The following is a 21,765-nucleotide window of genomic DNA, read 5'->3' on the forward strand; positions in this document are numbered from 1 at the left end:
TGTTTCCGTGAGAGACTTTAGAATAGATCATTCCAACAAGTATATCTCTCCACACAGTGTTTCACAAGATGCTAAGAAATCCAAGCATGCCCTAAAATGTGGAAAATTTTGAGACACTTAAAACAGAAAAGTCCTCAAAGTTACCCTGGCATTTTACTGTCCTTGGCACTAAGCACATGGTTAAAATCTACTTGACAACAGCCACATAGGTTCAGAAGAGATCTGCTCAATTTGGCCCAAGACCAGGGAAACAGCAGAAGCTGACGAATGTCATCCACTAGCAATTAATTCAATTCAGGTGTGGCAAGACATGGTGTTATCCCTGAAGGAACGGAAAAAAAAATCAAGTCATGACAACAATGATTTGAAAGGCACCCAGGAATCTAGCAGAGAAATTCCCAGAACAGAAACTGAAAGCCAAGAGCAAAACCCAAAAATGAGTCAGAGGAAACACAGCAAAAGGTCAGACCTGCGGAAGGAAGGAGATGATGCCAAACCAGCAGACGGCTGAGAGCTGAGACAAGGGAGGAGGCAGCTCCCTGCCACTGAGGGCAAAGGGCAAGGTCTGTAGAGCCAGGAAAAGCACTAAGCATTGTTTTAGAGAATAAAATCCATGACTTAATTTCTCATAGAAGCCTAAGTGGTTCCTGCATCATCTCTGTCAGGACGATGGCCCGTGGTTTCTATTTAGCTTTGGTTTTCTGCTTGCTTTCCTTATGCCTGTGTATTTGGTCAGTTTTATGAAGTTTTGAAATTTACTCTTACCAATATGGCAGCGTTTAGTTTACATCGGGTAAACAAAAAAAGAATCCCTAGCTTGAGTATAATCAGGGTGTATGCAATAATCAATAAGGAGAAATCTAAACCATCATATTACCATTAATAAAATTTATTACCATTAATATAAATATAATTTGCATTTCTGGGATCTATAGCTTCTTAAATTTTTAGCCCTAAGTCATGCTATGCTGGGTGAGTTATGAATAGTCACTGTGACTTCCTAACATAATCTACAAGAGGGATTATTAGTCCCAAATAGATGAAAAGGCAATGCTAAAAGAGATCAAAAACTTTTCCAAGACCCCCAAGACCCTATAACATGAAGCAATAAATGGCAAGGGTGAGGTGTAACCCTATATGTCTAATCACAAAGCCCATGTTTTTAATCACTACACTAAGCTACATTTTACATAAAAGAGTCTTAAACATGACCTACATAAAATATGTTATTTGTCTAATGAGTGTCTGTTAAAACACTGCTGGATCCTAAGTACTTTTCTAGTTACCCTTGGAGGAAAAGAAATAAGAGAAGGCTACATGCCTAGTGCTCCAAAACTCAGATTCTTTTGGAAGACAAGATACCGTCAACAGAACACAATAATTTTCCAAACTATACTTATATACTTAAGTAGCAATACAGCAAAATAGAAAACACTTAAAAATAATTATTTAAAATATATTTTGAGAAGTTTTGCAAGCCAGTAGAGTTAAAAAAAATATCCAGCTGAACTGAGAACAGGACCCCCGTTGAAGGAATCAGAGAAAGAACTGGAAGAGCTTGAAGGGGCTCGAGACCCCATATGTACAACAATGCCAAGCAACCAGAGCTTCCAGGGACTAAGCCACTACCTAAAGAATATACATGGACTGACCTTGGACTCTGACCTCATAGGTAGCAATGAAGAGCCTAGTAAGAGCACCAGTGGAAGGGGAAGCCCTTGGTCCTGCTAAGACTGAGCCCCCAGTGAACGTGATTGTTGTGGGGAGGGCGGCAATGGGGGGAGGATGGGGAGGGGAACACCCATAAAGAAGGGGAGGGGGAGGGATTAGGGGGATGTTTGCCTGGAAACCGGGAAAGGAAATAACATTCAAAATGTAAATAAGAAATACTCAAGTTAATAAAAAAAATGGAAAAAGAAAAAAAAGATAATATTTGAAGTCAAAATAAAAAAAAATATCCAGGCTTTGAAGAGAAATGAACCTAAGTTTTAATCCCAGTATCGTGTCAGAGCCAAACCATTTTCTTTGACTCCTTAACTTTATAGCAAAACTAAATATATCTGCTCATCCTTTTATGGTAAAGATTATACAAAATTACTTATGTGTCTATGGCATATAGACATCATAGTTTTTAAAAAATATTGAGTCTTAAGCAAAGACTTGAAAAGTAGACTTTATAAACTCATGCAAACCACTTGACTAACCCTCAATGGCTGGCATCTTCAAAATGAGTACAATGATGTTTTCATAACAGGGTTATAATAAGAATTTTGCATGAAGGCTTTTTAAAGCATTAGTAACTTGGCTGACACATGGAGGGTGCCCAGTAAGTATTATTTACATAATATCCAGTGGCAAAAATGCTGAGTCTTTATAGAGGTTAAAAATAAGTCCTGCAGGTTGCCTTTGTTCGAGCAGAAAGTGTGGACTTAGGAGTTCTGGAATACTCCGAAGCCTATTAAAATACCTTGGTGAAGCCCTGCCACTGCATTTGTAAAGGAGGTTATCTACATCACTTCCTTCCCACCCCCTGTCTCCAGCTTTTATCAAGCATCCTTCTGCTGGCTCAGGAATGTCACGATGACTTATCTAGACTGAATGAAAGTACAGCCCTTGGCTGCAGTTACTCAAAGAAGAAAAATTGAATTCTTGAGCTACAATTTTAAATGCGCTTTATGAACACCAAAATGTTCCACAGCAGTAACGATTCACAAATGAATAGAGTACACGCCGTGGCTTATCAGAGGGTATTTACCCTGCAGTCCAGAAGAATGATTGTTGATGATTTTATAACCATCTCCAAAAAAGATGGTTTATCAGGCAGGAATAGCAAAGAAGTTACTCATTTAGAAAATGACTGCCTGCAAAAGATAGATTATACCTAAGATTATAATGAATTGTGCTTCAGAAAATACTGCTTAAATTTCAATGAAAATAATTAGAAACCATCCAACCCCAAGCTACTAATGTAGCTACAATACCCTGTTTTGTACTTAAAATCCCTTCTCATCAAATGTATATAGGATTTAGGCTTTGTATGTGTGTGCATTTTTACAACTCAAGTTAATATAGTCTACCACACGTAACTTTGCTACGCTGATGGCTTAATTAGTGTGTTTATTTCTCTTCTCTATGACATATTTATATAATTTGGCACAGTAGATAATCTTATGGCAAACATATAGGGTGTCTGTTGCACTTTCTGGATTCATTTTGTATTTCTACATGCCAAATGCATACCCACACACCACATGGCATAATCAGAAAACAATTTTTCTTTCTGTCATGACCTGTACATGTTCTAAAGGCCTGAGCTATCTGTCAAAAAAAATCACTTCTTACATTGTCTTTTTCTCCTATAGAAATCAGCCACAGTTGATTAGGACAAAACGGCAACCAACAGATTGGGAAAAGATCTTTACCAATCCTACAACAGATAGAGGGCTTATATCCAAAATATACAAAGAACTGAAGAAGTTAGACAGCAAGGAGACAAATAACCCTATTAAAAAATGGGGTTCAGAGCTAAACAGAGAATTCACAGCTGAGGAATGCCGAATGGCTGAGAAACACCTAAAGAAATGTTCAACATCGTTAGTCATAAGGGAAATGCAAATCAAAACAACCCTGAGATTTCACCTCACAGCAGTCAGAATGGCTAAGATCAAAAACTCAGGTTGTCACCAAATGCTGGCGAGGATGTGGAGAAAGAGGAACACTCCTCCATTGCTGGTGGGATTGCAGACTGGTCCAACCATTCTGGAAATCAGTCTGGAGGTTCCTCAGAAAATTGGACATTGAACTACCTGAGGTTAGCTATACCTCTCTTGGGCATATACCCAAAAGATGCCCCAACATATAACAAAGACACGTGCTCCACTATGTTCATAGCAGCCTTATTTATAATAGCCAGAAGCTGGAAAGAACCCAGATGCCCTTCAACAGAGGAATGGATACAGAAAATGTGGTACATCTACACAATGGAATATTACTCAGCCATCAAAAACAATGACTTTGTGAAATTCGCAGGCAAATGGTTGGAACTGGAAACTATCATCCTGAGTGAGCTAACCCAATCACAGAAAGACATACATGGTATGTACTCATTGATAAGTGGCTATTAGCCCAAATGCTTGAATTACCCTAGATGCCTAGAACAAATAAAACTCAAGACGGATGATCAAAATGTGAATGCAGATCGCTCCTGAGAGACACAGCCAGAATACAGCAAATACAGAGGCGTATGCCAGCAGGAAACCACTGAACTGAGAACAGGACCCCTGTTGAAGGAATCAGAGAAAGAACTGGAAGAGCTTGAAGGGCTCAAGACCCCCATATGTACAGCAATGCCAACCAACCAGAGCTTCCAGGGACTAAGCCACTACCCAAAGACTATACATGGACTGACCCTGGACTCTGACCTCGAGGTTGCAATGAATATCCTAGTAAGAGCACCAGTGGAAGGGGAAGCCCTGGGTCCTGCTAAGACTGAACCCTAGTGAACTAGACTGTTGGGGAGAGGGCAGCAATGGGGAGGGGTTGGGAGGGGGAACACCCATAAGGAAGGGGAGGGGGAGGGGATGTTTGCCCGAAACCAGGAAAGGAATAACACTCAAAATGTATATAAGAAATACTCAAGTTAATAATAATAAAAAAAAAAAAAAAATCAGCCACAGTTGAAAAGGTTCTACCCCTTTATCAGCCACACGTAAAATCAACCCATCAAATGTATGCAGAAACCAGAAGGAAAACTATCCACATTGCCCCCTTCTGTTTCTGATAATTTTCCTTCTACTGAGCCAAGATCTGAGAGATTCCAGAGGATCCTGACCATTGTCATAGTAAAGAAACACCTTCTAAGCTCACATCCCAAGTACACTCATTTCACAATGTTACTGTGGTCCACTTTTCAAGTGTGTCCTTCTGATCCTTCCCTATGAGGGCAATTACATAGAGTTTCCTCTTTATGCCCCTAGCCATGCATCTTCAGATATGTACAGTCTCCTTTAGACTTAGAAGGTCCTTCCTCTGATTTTTCCTGACACAAAGAACAGTTAATCCTCTGTTTGCTTCCCTGAAGGCCACAGACTCTACCAATCAGGTGAGGATCATACTTCTAGAAGCTATGCTCTATCTCAGTACAGATGCAATGATCAAAGTAATAGTATGTTCAATGCTGGAAGGCATCCAGACACTTGGGATATCTGTAGAACTAAAGTGGATAAGCCACAGAGGTTCCAAACTTTCCTCGGACCCCAAAGCTGTAACTACTCATCTCCCTGTCAACCAGATGCTGGCCACTGCCACCAACCAACATGCCATTCGAAGCCACACTTTTCACACTCTTTGTCCTTGGGCAGGATCTCATCCCAGAGATGACACATCAAATTAAGAACAATTTCAGACTCCCAAAGCCCAACAAAAATAAGCTGAAAACAGCCAAGAGATTATTTGCGTCTCCTCAAATTGACCAAAGACAGAAAAACTAGGATGAGCAGAAAGTAAGGAAATGATCACTCAGAAAGATTCTCGATGAAAATAAATTAGTATAGTCTTTCTGAAATAAAATTCGGTGTCAAAAATTTTTTTTACAATTTGTGTAGTTCTAAACTCTGTAGTCAGAACCATTGGTGTTTGGATACTTATTAAGGCATTAGAAAACTGCAGAAATTAAACACAGAAACAGTGGGAGTAGCTATCATCAGAGGATGAGCTAAATAAAACATTGTATGATCCTTCACAGAATTACTACAAAGCTATATTTGTAATCAATTTTGAATGAAAACTCAAGTTTTGGAGCTACGTGTATGATATCACTGGGAGTCTATCCAGAGGAACAGCTATAAAAGTATTCCCACTGTTTCCAGGCACAGTTCTCTGAGGTTCCTGACAAGGGAAGACTCAGTCAAAAAAATCTATATCTCTTCATGTTTTCATCATCTCCCAGCAGGAGTGCATTTCCTGTCACACATGCAGGGCTCTAGTATTTCCTGTCTCACATGCACAACTCTAGCATCTCCTGTCACATGGCTTTAGAGGGATCCCAGGAACTCCTACCATTTATATTTTGCTATGAGAAAATTCAAATGATTCTTTGCCTTTGAATTAAGGTCTATAGTAAAAGAGTGAGAAACTTCATTTTTAAAAGATAATCTTGGTTCTAAATGCATGTACAGTTTCAGTATATTATAACTCTAAACCAGGGCACATCTGCAAATAGCATGTAAGCCTTCGAGTAAACAGACAGCAGAGGCATAGTCTGGCTTACACACCCATCAAACCTTGCAGACTGGATACTGGTTAGGCTGGATGAAGACATAAAAGACAGTGATAGAATGTGATTTTACAACTAGAAGTCGTATCCATGTGCAGAAGGAACAGGGGCAGGGGAAGCAGGAATATCTAGCGACATGTCCCAAGCAGACACCATAGAGCAAGCCTGATCAACCTAAGAGCTAAGGGTCTTTTCAGGACTGGAACTTTTGCTGGCGTATAAAGTGATTCAGCATAAATAACCACATGTATGAATGGCTTGAGATTGAGAGGAGATGGATGCTGCATGTGAATTTTAAAACTCTGAATGAGTACATTTGAATAATAACCTATCTGATTTGCTTTGCTGTGTCCTTTATATACTCACAGGAAACATACATATGTACGAGATAGTTAATATTTAGGTTTTAAAATTTTCTATCAATAAAAATAAAAGTAATTTTCCAAATGGCATGAAAACATTACAGCTCTTTGGTGATGTGGTCTTAATAATACGTTAAATAATGGTGCATCTGAGAGTTAAAGAAGATTAGATCAAATGAGACTTAGTCATTGAAGCCCTAGAAACAAAAAACAATAGAAACACTTCACAACATTTCATTCACTCAGAGTTTTTACTGCTAGTCCTTTTTTCCCTTTCAGATGCCTATATTTCATAATCAAGTCCTGACTACCATTTGGTTATTGAAGACACAAGGGTATTACACTGAATTCTATTTTTCTGATTTGAAATGCTAAGTTGCGGGAAGGATTTACTTGAGAACTGATACAATTGCCAGTGCATTAAAAATTCCCATAGCTGAGGGACAACTAAAGCGACCCCTAGCCACCAAGAAATGACCCATCCCAAAGCACACTGCTTTGAAATTTCAAACGTTTGGTAATATGATAATATTAAGCATTTCAACTTTAAAACATCACATTTAGAAGATCAAGATTTTACACAGTAGAAAATTATCAGTGGCTACAAAGACAAATAAGCCTTCGAAATTCAGAAGTAAGTGACTCTCTAAAATTCTATCCAGAAAAGCTATTTATCATACATAAAACCAAAGGAAGACAATTTTAGATACTAAACGTTTCAAAAGTTCTACCCTGAATACATTCTTTCTTATACAAATTTAAATTGGGTACTGTTCAACAATAGAGGAGTTAAACCAAGAAAGGGGAAGGTACAGAAATGAGGAAGGAAGAACTATGACTTCAGAAAGAGGTTGTAAAATCTGTACCACGGCTATCCTGAACAAAGTTTTGATGCCCATCAAACCCATTGTGTCTTCTCTAGTCATAGCCAGACAAAAACTCCTATCCGCCCTTTCCAGTGGAGTTTCATCATAAGACTGAGAGGTCTAAAGAATGAAACAGTGAGATTTAAGAGGTAGGAATGTATGCCTCACTCAGGAATAAACTATCTCATTGTGTCATTACTCCTGTCCTGACTACAGTCAAGCATGCTAACTGCAGAACCCATGTACTGAAGCTAGAAGCACTTCTACTCTAATTCAAAACTTCAAGCGACTACAAGAAGCAAAGCACGTTGGCCCCATTGAGAGAAAAACAGCAACCCAGGGCTTCCACGTCCCTCATCTGACCCATTATGAACTATTCTATACGTTACATGACTAAGAAAAAAAGATTTCTGCGGTACATAGTAGGTATAATGATGTCATGTAAAAACTGGCAGCATGACTTCCGTTGCAATTTGGCATTCCCAGTTCTCCATCCCTCACTTTTATCTCGCTCTTATCTTATGGTAAGAATTCTTCCTTGTCTACTTAGAGCTGCTACCATGAATGATGGTGCTAGGTAGGCTAAGGTACATTCCTCCCTATTCAAAACACCTCACTGAATTTGACTTTCCTCTTGATTTTCATAAGGCAATCAAGGAAATTAAGCAATACTTTGCAAGGACGAAAGGAAATACAAAAGGAGATCAAAGCCAAGGAGATGATATGTATGCAAAGTGTTTGCCACATAAGCTCGAGGACCTGGATCTGAATCCCAGAATTCACATAAATCTCACACATTAGCACATACCAAGTACCGCAGTGCCTCTAAGGCCAAACGGGAAATAGAAGCAGAATTGTTGCTGACTTGGCATATGTAGCAGCAACAACAAATAGACCACGCCTCAAGGTGGAAGACTAGTTCCAACCCCTGAAATTGTCCTCTGACCTCCACATACATGTGTAGGCATGCGTACACATACCTTTTACACATACATGCACACATGCATACAAAGATGCACAATGAACAGAGTAATCACACTTACAAAGTATGTAATTAGCTGTCACTAACTGAGCAGCTTTCTCTAATTTTAGCTACTATCTCTAGCATCTACCACTCATGAAACCATACCCAAACATTTATTTTCAATACATTGCTCAAGACAATAATACACAGAAAACAGTATCACTTCCATATTCCTACTTGCTGGCTACTTTGATGTGTCAACTGTATGGCTAAATGTTCATCATCCAAAACCTGACTTTAGGAAGAGGCAGTATTCTGCCGTAGAGGTTCAAGTTTACCATGACCTTGATGGTCAAGTAACCTATGTACTTTAAATCTTGAGTGTCTATTGGATTTAAAGGATGCTTTATTTAGAGCTGAAGAGTTGACTCTGTGGTTAAGAGCACATACTGGTCTTACCAGAAGATTCAAGTTCAGTTCCATGCATCCACTTCAGGGACCTCACAACTGGCTGTAACTCTGGCTGCAGGGGATGCAATCCCCTCTTGTGGCCTGTGTGGGAACCTTCATTTATGTATAGAAACTCAGATATACATACATACATACATACATACATACATACATACATATCATTAAAAATAGATTTTTTTTCCTTTAAAGATGTCCCATCACACAAAGTAATTGATACGACTACTGGAAGTTCTATGTTAGGCTTAATATTAAATGTCTGGCACTAGAATTGATATTCAGAGAATGTCAGAGAAGTGTTTTCTCATTTACTATTTAAGAAACCAAAAATATTTCTAACATCTGGACCAATCTATTGCAATATTGGATATTTAATAAAGCATCATTCTCTTCCCTTCACAATGAACTTTACCTTCAAAAACTCCAATGCATTGTTATATAACTCACCTTAGAAAACCCCACAGTGAGGACCTTACCCAAAATCCCTAATTGTGACACTCACATTTGGAAATTATCACCCATCATCTTGTTTACACATCTATATTGCTATTTATAGAATTTATGTAACATCCTGCAGAGCAAATAAATGCACTTCACATCCATTTCGTTTGTAATAGCCTGCTGAAGCATGGTGAAAATTTTTGTCTTACCCCATTTTAATGGGAAAAAAAATTAACCAAAAACCTCTATTACATTTCTTAATGTGATGAAACAGCTCCTATCTAGAGTGCCTACATTAATTGGAAAATAAACTATCAATTATTGGGATATTTTCACCAATACTCTACATGCGAATAACATGGTAAAATCACCTGGATTAAGTGAATTTTGTTCTTTTTAAGGTAAGGATCTGGTCTTGGATATCTTGAGTATTAATCATACATATTAAAAACAACTCAAAATCCACAGATATAAATCTGAACAACAAAAGGCAGTGCTTCACAAATAAATTATAAATAACATGGGCAGTGTCTTATTCCTCAGAATACCATACTTGCATGTGGCATCAATTACAGAAAAAAAAATAATTGTCCTTCCTTTGCCACCTCCTACAAATGGACACTCTTCTGTAACTTTTAATGAGCCACTACAACCACTGCTACAGTATTTCTTGGTTTGGTGAAAGGGGAAAGTCAGAAGGAGCTGTACATTAACTGATAAAGAGGACAACCAACCCTGCTATACATTTTTCTTAATCCAAATGGGGAACACATTTTTTTCAAGGCTCATTGGTATTCTCCAGCTGTATCCGCATCTTACCAAAGTTAAAGCTAAGTAGGAGGTGTGACTTACAGAAATAGAGTTTCCCTCTTAAAGCTTTACCCATTGAATGAAGTATGAAATCTCTTCTTTGTGATACAAAACAAAAACTTTTAGATTTTCACGTTTTCCTTTTCATGATAGGCAATGGAATGTAAAATTTACAAATTGTCCAACATTTTCACAGCTAAACATCTTCAAGATTGGAATATTTATACAAATTAGTTGAATTTTGCAATTTAAGATTGGAAATTATGAAGGTCTGTAGACATTCATTTTACTCTTCAGAAGTATAAAATGTAAAGTCTCAATTTATATATCCAGCTGGGAATGCACTTGGCTGGGAGGACTAGAAAACTTGATGAATAGTAAGTTAAACCATTAAGAGATTTGGTTTTTCTCTTGGATAATCATGTCTGGAGGCAGACAAGGCTGGGCTGACGTATCTCTAAGACATCACCTCAGATGTAAGGGTCATTCATTTTTCTCCATCATTCTAGGCATATGGATCTATGTCTAGTGGTTATAAGAATGGTGCTCATCAATCAAAACAAGTCATCAATGCCTAATGGAGAAAAGTAAAGGTCTAAAATATCTGGAGGCTTGAGACGTCTGCCTTTGTTCAAACCATCTAATCTTTGTCATTAGAGCCATGCCTAGCTTCAAGAGAGACTGGAAAGTTGAATAACATTATCTATCTTTCGAACTTTCATAGTAGAAAGAGATGAAAGAGAAATTGATTGAATAAATGCAAATGACTCTATCTACACTAACATCCACACTTCCAAACCAACTGGTTTGATTCAATCTAATGCCATCTACTTAAGTATCATCACCATTGCCATTACCATGGTTAACACTAAATATTTCTCCCCCAAATGGTTCAATATGTTGTTGGGTAGGTATACTCACACATCTCTTATAACTGAAAACTTAGGATCACAAAAAAATGTGGTAATCTCAGAACTTAAAAATAATTTTCCTGATAATTTTCTCATGAATAAAATACTTAATTACACAGTCTATTTCAAGACTCCCTTAGTGGTTTGTCAAATAATGTCCATGAATGTGGAGTTTAGCTGAATCATAACCCCAAAAGGCCCCTAGAGAGCCATATGATCTGGTCATGCCATGTTCCCTGGTTCCACACTTGTGGGTGACCACTAGCATTTCAACAATGAACTCCAGACCTCAAGTTCTTAGTCGTCTCTTAGGGTCACCTTCAAAACTTCAGTCTAAAGTATTTGGAAAAGTGAAGGGTTGTAGTAGGAGGGCTTCACTTTATGATTTCCTTTTTAGACAATCTTCCATTTTTTTTGTCATTAAATTTTTCACTCCAGTACAAATCGCGACACTACAAAACCAGTCTTCCCTGGTCAGCAAGCATGTCCTTTAAGCATAGACAGGTAGTCTCTTTAGAAGTAATCTAACAATTACTAGTCTTAGTTGCTAATCTCTGAATTCAGAAACAATTATTGCTCTGTGTTGTAATTACCTGGATATATGATGGAAGGAAGACACAGATGGGGTTTTCTTTCCTCCCTTGGAAAATCTTCCAATAAATATAGCAACACCACTCTATGCTTCTTTGTTACTAACATTTGATATACTAAGGAACAGTCTGAGTGGGACTCTCATCTCTGTGCAGTGAGAGGGTGGCAGCCAACAGGAGCTAATGAAAGAACCTATCCAAGGAGTCTGTCCGTGCGAGTGTGTGTGTGTGTGTGTGTGTGTGTGTGTGTGTGTGTGTGTGTGTGTGTGTGAATTCTGTGCATACAGGGGAAGAGAAAACAAGCAAACAAGCACTATGGGTTGAGTTGCCTGTTTGTGTTTTCTACTGTCAGTCTGCTTGAACATCTGTTAGTCCCACATCATCTTTCTCACCACTGGTTCTCAAGGACCTGCCAGGAAAACATACCCTTCAGTGCTCAGTGTAACAATTCAGTTGTGCCAGTGCAGTATTCTCGGGGCAGTTGTCACTGCCCTCAGGCCAGTGTTTCAATCCAGTATGTTTAGGGCAATCGCCATTGTCCTCAGGCCAGCAGGAGTAACTATAATACTGAAAATAAACTATTAAACCTAAGTCATCCTTCCCAGCAAAGACAATGAAGAGTTAACACATGAGGACGACAAAAGCCTGTATCTAAGAGTCTTCTCTAGGAATTCATCCATCCTCATATTAGATGCAAGCTTAGGTTATATGTTAGATAATAGGCCCACATGTTTGCATATTTCAAAATATGCCTATTACTATTAAGAAACACCATGTTCTGAAGTGTGCTTTCTCATCAACAAGGGGGACTAGGAAATCACACCTCTGTATAAATGTTCAGTGTCTCCTCTAAAGAAGGCTGCTCTTATTGAAGAAAACGCAATGTTAGAAAAACAGTAAAAGCTCAGAATAAACAAACCCAGTTGCTAGTGAACTGAAGCCACTCAGATCCCTTATGGCATCTCAAGGTCTCCATTTTCTAGGGTGTAAAACAATAGTTGACTTCCGAGATCAGTTTTAGCTCTAAAAAAAAAAAATGCTATGATTCTGTGAGCCAGCCCTATAATATGAACCAGGAATCTTTTCTTTAATCCTTTTGATATCAGAAAGTATTTATGCAAATAATATTTTTCTAAGATTTAAAATGTCCATTGCGGGGAAAAATGTCCATTGATAAAGGGTTCTTTTAGCACTTCCCACAGTGGTGTCAAAAGATTAAACCTGCTAATATTTTTTTAAATGCTTAAAGATAACATGGAGAAAAACATTTCAGAGAAAATACCATGCACAGATTTTTGTGTAGGATTTCAGCGTTAAGATGTGGCTTCATACTTCAATCTCCAATTCAACATTATGAATTAACTTAAATAAGAACTTTAGACCAAGGTTCAGTTTATGTCACTACAACAAACATGTGACACAGGGAAATGCAGCTGAACTAGTATTTTCAATTACAATAATGGATAATGTGGCTGAGGATTTAAGCCTCAGCGTGTTTAAAAAGCCCATAGTCCGGTGTATAGACGACAGTGCATGTTCATCTACCCCCGCCTCTCCCATTAAACACTACTGTAAATCCTGGAAATAATGCCATAGCCATTCAACAGAGACTCAGAACAATGGGAAGAGGCTGGTGGACTAGCTGATGGCCTGTGACCATAGGAATGATACAGCAATAGGACACGCTGGTGTAAAAACTCCTGGCCCTAACCTAGCTGTAGAAGTCAAGGGAGGCTTGTTGTTTTTATGTCTAACTAGACTCCAGCTAAAAACAGTAGGTAGCCTTACAGCACGGCCATAAAAATCCTGTCACAACAAGCTCCAGGGCAGGGAACATTCTCTATCCCTACAGTCTAGTACCAATATCTTCCCTTACCCGTGCTGGCGAAGATCCCTCCACCCATCATGAGGCTGCAGCAGAATTCAGATAAAAGTCCAGATGCACCAGGCAAAGCAGACAGACCGTAAGCCATTAGAGATTAGACTGTCACTAACACTGTTGCCCCACAAAATGGGACGAGGTCTGCATGCTGAACATAGAAAGAGTAACTACCCGCTGCAATGGAAGACCTAAGGAGGACCCAGAGCTTTCTGCTATAATAGCAAAAAGGTGGGGAAATAGCCTAGTGTGTAGTTACAAACTGAATGGAAAAAATTAATACCAGCTTTGTGCCTGCCACGGAGAAAGGATATGCTTTACCGAAACCATGCAGTAATCAAAGTTCTAGCAGATACCATTGCTGGATAAGCAATCCCAGAAGAAGCTCAAGTGAGAGAACAACTCTAAAGGGCTTATAAAATAACTACAGTTCAATTTTTAAGAAATAAAGTGGAGTTAGAAACCATAATGAGGGTAGAAAAATCTAGGAAGCAAGAAAATCTGAAAAGATTGAACAGCATTTCTAACCATAAGAAATCAGTTCAAGGAGCAAGTTAATCAATAGATAAGACATCAACAAGGACAGGAATGCCTCTGAACAGCTGCCCAACAAGCTTTCAAAAATCTGTATTAAAAAGGTAATATAGAGGTGATAGCTGTAACCGATGAAAAGAAAAGGCCCAAGATGAATCTAGTAGAAATGTCACAGGCAGTAATAGAGTAGACACAGGATAAAAGAGACTCAGACATGTTGTGCATTCTTATTAAGAATTATAGGAATTCTGTGATTAAGTAGGCACTCAAAAGCTCAAGAAGAAACAGTATAAACCAACCCATAGGTGAACACGCCACAGCGAAAGAGGAAAGCATCAGGGACAAAGAACAGCTCAAACACAGCTCAGGAGCCAACGTATCAACAAGAGTGGCTGGAAAACTATGTCTTCAGAATAATGAGAAAAACAACTGACAACTGGATTCTCCTCCCCAATGCTCTATTGTTTAAGCACCAACATAAGATACAACTTCAAACAAGCAAAAGATATTCAGAGACTTTTCTCATCTTGAGGAACATAAATCCAAAGGAAAAAGAGAAATAGAGCAACAGTAAGCACAGATGATATGACTCAACTCAACGAAACACTGACTGTATAAATGGTCAGAAGACCCAATTATATAAAGAAGACATGTAGTATAAAAGTATGGTAGAACTACTTTGGTAAAGAATTTTGAAATATGAGGGGTCATCAAGATTACCAAACTATGAGGTCTTTATTTAGTTCGAGAAAATAGATGTGCTCATCTATTGTATCTAGTAAGACAAAATATGTAAGTGGGTGTAGTAACTTATACCTATAATCTCAGAGCTTGGAAGTAGGGAAGTAGGAGGATCAGGCGTTCAAGGTTACCCTCTAATCTAAGTTACAGGAGACCCTGTCTCAAAAAAAAGAAAGAAAGAAAGAAAGAAAGAAAGAAAGAAAGAAAGAAAGAAAGAAAGAAAGGAAGGAAGAAAGAAAGAGAGGGAAAGAAAGAAGGAAAGAAAGGAAGAAAGAAAAACACAATGATAGTGTCTAAGAAACATTTCTAAAGTTACTAATAATAGAAATTAGATATATAATAACCAAATCAATAATAAAGAGTACACAGAAATTGCAAACAAATGTTAGGAAAGAAAGACAAATCATGGAGGAAGAGAAGGGCAGAGGACATGGTCCTTCAATGCCAAGTGACACCACATCTCAAAGGGCAAATGGTAAAATAAGCATGCACAGGGGACGTTGTCACAGACTAGTTTCCTTGGCATGTCACCTGACATTAAATTAGTGTGCAATTTCCTTAGCTATTATAAAAATTCGAGGAAGAATGTGGATTGAAGCTGCTGTAAAAGGTTATGTTTATAAACTGCAATGCATACCAGGTGCTCCAGAGTTACAAGGACTCCTTAGAGCCATGCTGACATGGTGATCTTCATAGTCCCAGATCCATTAGCTACTAGATGTGGCTACTGTAGACGAGAGTATGTGTGGATGTGGACAATGGGCTCCTCTCCAACCCCATCATTCTCCAAGCTTTGCAGCCACTGAAGGTCTTCTCTTAATTACATTCTCAGGGGCTGAGCCAGCAAGTTCTTGCCAGGAGAAGGCTTCAACACATCACATTGTCCATCAAACTGCTTCAAGGTCCTTACAATTAGTGTTCAAAGGAAACCACATCTACTAATCCACAACCCACTTAGAGCTTTCCTTAAACTATGCTGCTTGGATTTCTTAGAAAAAGCAATGAGTTTCATGCTGAAATTATTTTTTTAAAAACATTTACTAACATCTAAATCTTTCTAAATCAAAACCTGCTTAATTGCTTTCTAGCCAAAACAGGTTAAATAAAGTACTAACAGAAAACTGGAACTCTTTATGTTTTCCATTTTAAATGCATTGTAAGCCAACACAAAAGTATCTTTCCTGAATGTAAATGTATGCTCACAGAACCTGCTACTGTTAAATAGTGTCTCTACCTGGAGAAATGATCCCAAGAACATAAAACTATGTTGTATGATTTATTTCTTGTTCCTCAATCAAAACCAATCCTACTAGGAAAGTAAACAAGGATACCTGACCAGGTATCCTCGAGAGAAACTTAAAATCATTCATCTTAGCAAAATATGCCAACCTAGAAATAAACTGAGAAACCAATCAAATGAGGAAATACAAGTAGACAAGTTGCAAAATTATTCAACTCACAACTATATCAGGAAATAGAAAGATGATGGATCTGTTTACTAGACATCCTGAATGCATCAATCATGTTATCTCAACAATTCAATGCCTTTAATACTTACTTTTTTTTTTTTGGTAAATTTAAAAACCAGCATTATTCTGTATAAAAACCAAACAATAATAGAAACTGAACAGCTCCTTACATGTCCTGTAAGTATTGATTTGAAGAGCTGAAAAGGCCAATTTTACACTGAAAACAGATTTTTATATTAAAGAGATTTCTTCTTTCTGGGATGTCAGAAGATAAATGAGGTACCCTGAGCTGGAATCACAACTAAATTTGCTTTACCTGAAATGAAATCACCGGTCTTCTTCACCTTCTTGGCAATGTATGATCACAAAAACTCCAGGTCCTTTCTCTTTAGCTAATACACAAAAATATTGGGATCCCCAAATTGGGAGGGGGGACTTGAAAATTATTGCATAGCAAGGGGGTTGACAAAAGCAAAGGAAATTATATGATCTAGAAAAGATGCATGGACTTATATTCTTTTAACACATCTTTAACTTAATATGCTTTTTGCACAGTATAGCCAGGAACTTGTAGCTGGAAATTGCTACATCTGAATGGTGCATCACAGAACAGCTACATCTCATAAAGATCTAACACAGGAATACACAGAATGCATTTCTGTTTAGCAAGATCACACACATGTGATGGAAACCTAAGGTCATTGAAATGTACATTTTTTAAAGTCACGTCTTGCTTTAAAATCACCACCCCAGGCATGCTGTGTCATGCAGAAGATGAGCACCTGATTGGGTCCTCCACACCTTCCTCTTTATACTTGGTCAACACGATGGCTACCTTGGACTCAAATTTGAATGTGCAGTGTAGCACATGAATGGCGGTAAAAGAAGGAAAACAGAACCGGGAGAGGAGATAGAGAAGAAGGAAAGTAAAGTGAAGGGCAGCGGGCCTCCTGCTTCCCAGTATTGGAGCTTCTCAAGGCAGCCCAGGCATCAGAGCTTGCCAAAAGTTCTGGGCAGAGCCTAGATTCTGCAGAGGCTTGGGGACCCAGCTACCTAGATGTGCTGGAGCATCCTGCGGCTGCAGTGGGCAAACTCTAGGCAGTTGGTCCCAAGGCACCACCAGCTCATTACCGCCCACTTGGGGGCTCCGCTCAGGGAATCCTTCTTCCTAGCCACATCCTTTGGCTCGCTCTGCATCCCAGCGACTGACCAAGAGGTCCACTGGCCGAGCGACAAAGACTGAGGGCACCCAAGGGAAGGGGTCCGTGGGAGGATTGGTTCCCAGAGGCGGTCTGGACGCACTTAGGCTGCCAGCCGGGTCGCCCAGCTCCAGAAACCGCAGTCGGTGGGACCACGGTGCGGAGCAGAGAGAAGGGAGGTGAGGCAGAGGCATCCTCGACCTCAAGCTGCGCTCCCGCGCCAGGATGCCCCGTGGGCGAACCTCGGAGGTCCGGAGGAGAGAGCCCTGAAGCTTGGTCTCAGGATAACGAGGCTACCCAGGCGGGGCCACCAGCCCGCGCTGAGAAGCACCGGTACCTCTCCTGCCCCCGGACCCGGCGGACCACAACCGACCGAGCCCTGAGCCGCTGCTCCCGGGAGCCACTCGCTCCAGAACCGCACTGAATCCGAGATCTGGTCCCCCTGCCTGGATGCCGCAGCCTCTGAGGCCACCACCTGTGAGCCACCCGCAGCCAGGGCCTCTGGCCGGTCGCCTTTGGCTCCTTTCCTCTCCCTCCTACCTGGCCGAGCTCCCCGGCACTCCACGCGCGCAACCGCAGGGGACTTTTGCAGAAGAACCCTTACTGCCAGCCGGCGCTCGCTGCAGCCTCCCTCCACCGAGGCTGGAGGATTACACGCAGCCCTGCGTGCCCATCAGCCGGTGCGGACGATCCCGGGTGGAACCTCAACTCGCCGGCCCCCACCCCCATTCATAATCCCTGCGGCCGTCTGCCACTACACGCCGCCCCCGCCCCCGCGCTCGTTCCCGCTCGCTGGCCCTGCGATGTGTCAGTAGCTCCCTGTTCATCAGCCACCCAGACAGCATCAAGGGTTTCCGCACCTCCTGGCTACAAGAAAGGGGGATGGGCCCCCACCCCCGGGGGTGGGGTGGGCGGGTGGAAAGAGTCTGGCTCATCACTCAAAGAGCTGGTGAGAGCTCAGTAGCCCCTTGCTCTCCTGTTGCACAAAGGAGTCCCTGAGGAAGGGGATCTGTGTTCCTAAACCAAAGGGTCATATCAGTGCTGAGAAGGTGTTTCAACAACACACCCTGGGAGAGGGTCCCACAACTTAGGAATTTAAGTGATGCAGCAGCAACAGGCTCAGGCACCTGGGAACCTGATCCTTCTCTAAGAAAACAGATGGGCGGAGTCCTGCTGTGTGTGTGTGTGTGTGTGTGTGTGTGTGTGTGTGTGTGTGTGTGTGTGTGTGTTTTCCTAGTTGTCCAGTCCTTTCAGTCAAGATGCAAGAAGGAAGCTGGCAAGGATAAGAAGAAGCCAGGGAAGGGGTACCTTGAAGTACCAAACTAATTAGACAACAGAAAGACTTTCACAGATACTTTAGCCTATTTCTCCATTCATTCCAATGACCTTCCGGGCATTTTACAGGAAGCCCAGGACATGGTATCAGGACTCACATATGGTTAGGGTGGTTAGGACACTAATCTGCATCGCAGCAGTTCAGTATCTAACGGAAGAAACAACCATAAAACCCAAAACACGCAGTAATACGCGTTATGACACATGTCATAACTGCTCAAGTGGAGGTGATTTTCTTTGTGAGGGAGGGAGACAGGGTCAGGGAATTTCTGAACTCTGCATACTAAAGAGCACATAAAGGCTCACCAGGGAAGTAGCAAATTCCATATTTTCCCACTGACCCAGACTGTACAGGACCAGGCATACCTGCACCATATGGATGATAAGACATCGTCCACTCCTGCTGGGCGCTGTTTCCTCCACCACCACCTGCCAGGGAACACACAAATCTCCTGCTGCAACGCTACCGACTGTCCAGTGGCTAGTTTCTTTTTCCGGCTTTTTGCTTTGTATTATACGCCATCCACTGCATCCATTACCTTGAAACTGAGCCCAAAGTTAATAACACTGAAGCAATGAGCCTCTGGGGGGAGGCCAACAAAGCGCGCAATGTCACGGTTCTGACACAGCCTCTTTTTCTAAACTACAGTGAGAATTAATTAGCGAGACTTATTAAGTATGAAGACATCGTTGTCCAAAGACACCGTGGATAGGAGCCTAAAATGTGATTTAATCTAAGAAAAATAGAACCAAGTTGAGAGGCATGGTCCCCTTCTCTGGATATTAAAATTTTTGAAAATGTTAATAGCTACTAAGTCTTTCAAGGTTATTCATTCCCTCCTCTTCAGAAAACAGAATCAGTCCAAGCCGTTCTTGTTCCAAGCAAAAAAAGTATATTATAATCTGATCATGATATCAGCTATTTAAACAACTTTCCTGTCTCTTCCTGGAACTTCTATACTCATACTCTAACAAAGAGAATTGAGAAAGATTTAAATACCACTTTCTTCATATGTATACATATTTTACTCATAAACACTGAAGTATTTGCAAAGGTTGTCAAGAGCAGTTGCATTTGGCCAGAAGTTGCATGGAAAAGTCCTGAGGAGAAGCAGCATGAATTAACCAACAGGACAGCAGAAGATACAAGCAAAAACACCTGAGGTGCCAAGGAATGAAGAATGAAATGCAAAAACTGTCTTACAGAAACTGGAACAGATGCAGAAGTAAGGCAAGAAAGAGAGAAAGGAAGGAAGGAAAGAAGAAAGGAAGGAAGGAGGAAGGAAGGAAGGAAGGAAGGAAGAAAGGAAGGAAGGAAGGAAGAAAGGAAGGAAGGAAGGGAGATGCAGACAGGGCTGCTTGGTTTCCAAGGAAGATAGGAAAATTCCAAAAGAAACATCAAAACTTACCAATGGGTAACTTAGATTTTGTTCCACAGAGGCAGTACAATTCTGACCATAGGAACAGGAATATTAAGTGGAGAAGAGGATGTTTGGAAAGCAGGCTAAAAGAAAGAATGAGAGGAGGGAAAACTAATACTGAAGGCTTTTGAAAATCCATATGGGAGTCTAGAACTGTAGACGATAGAGAGAGGGAGAGAGAGAGAGAGAGAGAGAGAGAGAGAGAGAGAGAGAGAGAGAACAAACTTTGAATGGAGTTGCCATATGATTAACAATTCCCTAACAACATATCTTATACTAATAAGCAAAACCTGAAAAGAATGAATTCTACCTTGTCAATGGACCACAGAGGTGCCATGGATACTCCTCCTCCCACAAAAAATAGCACAGGCTATTTATTACTTTCCATGTGATTACTTTGTAGCCCGATGGTAAGACCCTATTGCTGAAGACATACTTACTATGTCATCAAAATAGGGAAATTGAGCTGGTGCCTAACTAGAAGCTCCACTCCTCCTGAGGAGTGCTCTTCGTGCTAGAAGGTACTTCATTTACTACTGGAGGAAGAAGGTGACCATCGTTTTTACCTAACTACACATCCTGTGACCTACAACAGTGGCCTGCCTGCAAGATTGACTGACACAATGGTGACACGAATGTTATGGGAATGACCAAACACATTTTTATTGAATTTAAGGCCCACTCCATGAGCTATAACTCAGGCCTGACATTGTTGAAGTGGTCAAGAACCTTAGACTAGATAGTTCATTGCTATTAGTAACCCAATACTATTATTCTGCTAAGGAAGCAGCAATATGAGTCCCAATAAAATATTGCTATACTCATACAAAAGAGTTCAGCCTTTATCAGAGAAGCGTCTTCTTAGAGCGGGAGATGCTAACTAACTAAGAGATCTACAACTGGACAATGTGCTATAATAGAGTGTGAATCAGTCAGTACTAAGTGGAACATCTTTTTCAAATGTTTCTCCTCAGGTCCCAGGGACTTAGGCAAAAGAGGAGGGAAAAGATGATAAGGGCCAAAAGTGCTGGATGACTAAGGAAGTCCTGTTTGGAAGACATTACTGTAAAATTGATACACATATGAACTCACTAATGGTGACAGCATTCATAAGACCTGTACAAGATCAAACCAGCAAAGGCAGAGCACTGAGAATATTTGCAATTATCCCTTAAGAAAGAGAATATTCGATGGTTCCAATGCAATGACACTAAGTTATCGACCACACTCCAGGCCCCACACCCAACACCCAAGAGCAGTTAGCCAACACAAAAGACATAGTCTCTCTCTCTCTCTCTCTCTCTCTCTCTCTCTCTCTCTCTCTCTCTCTCTCTCTCTCTCTCTCTGTGTGTGTGTGTGTGTGTGTGTGTGTGTGTGCATAAGCACTGAAGAAATTAAGTAGTGTGAAGACGTAACTTTTCCCATTAATTTATTCACTTTATATCCAGATCACTCCCCCTAGTTTTCCCAGTCCTCGATCTCACACAGTCCCTGCACCATC

General features: G+C 40.4%; 1 protein-coding gene across 1 annotated transcript in view; it reads right to left on the minus strand.

Moving 5' to 3' along the window:
• Positions 1-18,104, minus strand: part of Pde4b (phosphodiesterase 4B) — a 535,922-nt gene extending 517,818 nt beyond the window's left edge. The window contains exon 1 of the mRNA XM_032901648.1: positions 18,049-18,104. The gene's annotated coding sequence lies outside the window, so the exon portion shown is untranslated. The remainder of the gene's footprint in view (positions 1-18,048) is intronic.
• Positions 18,105-21,765: the final 3,661 nt, after the last annotated feature.

Source organism: Rattus rattus, chromosome 1 (assembly GCF_011064425.1).
Source record: "Rattus rattus isolate New Zealand chromosome 1, Rrattus_CSIRO_v1, whole genome shotgun sequence".
Classification (NCBI taxonomy): Eukaryota; Metazoa; Chordata; class Mammalia; order Rodentia; family Muridae; genus Rattus; species Rattus rattus.